Genomic DNA, 1,757 nt, shown 5'->3' with positions numbered 1-1,757 from the left:
GACACAGGTATCATTCAAGCTGTATCTTTTTTGTAGATAAACACCAGACTCTAAGCCTCCTAAGTCTGCAAGAGTCTGTATTATCTTCAGCAGACTTTGAATTACTACCTGAAGACTTGTCAGAGCTGAAAGCTGTCAATCCAACAAGCTTGCTAATGGTCACTCACCACTCATTTCTTTCTAGAAGAAGTTAAACTCATAAGACACACATTTTAGAGCTTTTAATTCTATAAACAACATTAAGATAAAGCAAAAGAGTTAAAAATGAAGTATTGCTACAGACAAATATAGCAAAACATATGCTTTCACATCCACATTTCATAAAAAACCCTAGGATATGTGCCTTTTTAATAAAAATGTAAACAAATGCCAACTCATTTAAAGAATAATGTAAAACATCTAATACATTATGAAGGATTATAATAGAGCAGAGAGTCTGACAATTTCTAGATAGCATTTACATGAAGGAAATTGTTGTATTGGAGAACATCTCTTGGCTCTGGATAACTGAAAGATTTATTTCACAAAGATTACAAAAAAGGTAACTGTACCTACTGATATGAAACTCAAAAACAGAGAAAGTATTTTTTTAGGCTTACAGAAAATATGAAACCAATTAAAAATTTTAAATTTAAAAAATTTGACTGGACTCTTGTGTGCCAGAATCAGCTATGTCTATGTTTTCTATCCTTCTTCTCTCTATTTCATGAATTTAATTCTGTTAGATTGTTTGTTAATCAGTTGAACTGGAGCTGGCTAAACTCTTCAAAATAGATTAGCCCTAAATGGTAAGTTTTTAAAGGAAGTCTACTAGTGCAGTGCTTACAGAATCATGCTCATCTACAGATTACTCCACTAGTAGGAATGGGTCTCTCTTTACAGGAAATGCTTGCTCAGGAATGACCTGTTCTAAGCTGTGTCCTAGATTACTCAGTGACTCAGAGGGCTGCCTGATTTCACAGACAGCTAGCCAGCAATAGCAGGTCCATTGCCACATTAGTCAAAACAACTACATAAGATTAGCTAATGTTAAGAGCTGTTTTTTTGAGAAATCCCAGAAGAGCCAAGGACAAGAGCAGCTGCAGTGAACTTAGGTCTGTTTAACAGCAGTATGCAATGTCTTTAGTTTCCCTCCCAAGATTTCAAGATCTCTGTATCAAGACATTGGGTGTCCCTAGACATTGACTGTATGGAGACACACCAGACTTTCTTTGTTATTTTTTCTATGCTCCAGACAATGGAGATGAAATGGAAGCAGGAGCACAAATTCTCATTTCAATTTGTATCCATTGCTCTGCTTCATCCCCCTCTTTCCACGGACCTTGCTTTCTCACACAGCCCACATCTCATTTTTCACTCTCACAGCACAAAACCAGTCACAACTACAAGGTTTATTGTACCACTAAATTACAATACTGCATTGTCTCCTTCTTTCTTGTGGGAGCAGCTTACAGGCTGGAATGTCTGGACAGCAGATCTTGAAGTCATGGTGGCTGCTGGCAGGGGATTACCCAGCAAAACCTAATCAAGAAGCAACACTAAAGGGAGCTACCTTCTACTTTGGTAGCTATATGTATGTATTATTCCCCAAGATAAGTTTTTGCTTTTTTGTGTTTTCGGTGCCACTAATAGGAGAGACACCTGTGAATGAAATCTGAGCTAATACATTCACAAAGCCAAAGGGGTGTGCTACCTCTTTTCTAATTTTCTAATTCAGCAGAATGATCTAGCAAGCCAAAAACCAGAATGGATACTGG

Source organism: Manacus vitellinus, unplaced genomic scaffold (assembly GCF_001715985.3).
Source record: "Manacus vitellinus isolate BGI_N305 unplaced genomic scaffold, ASM171598v3 scaffold_9_pilon, whole genome shotgun sequence".
NCBI classification, from domain to species: Eukaryota; Metazoa; Chordata; class Aves; order Passeriformes; family Pipridae; genus Manacus; species Manacus vitellinus.
The sequence above is the reverse complement of the archived record's forward strand: the minus strand, read 5'-3'. Positions refer to the sequence as shown.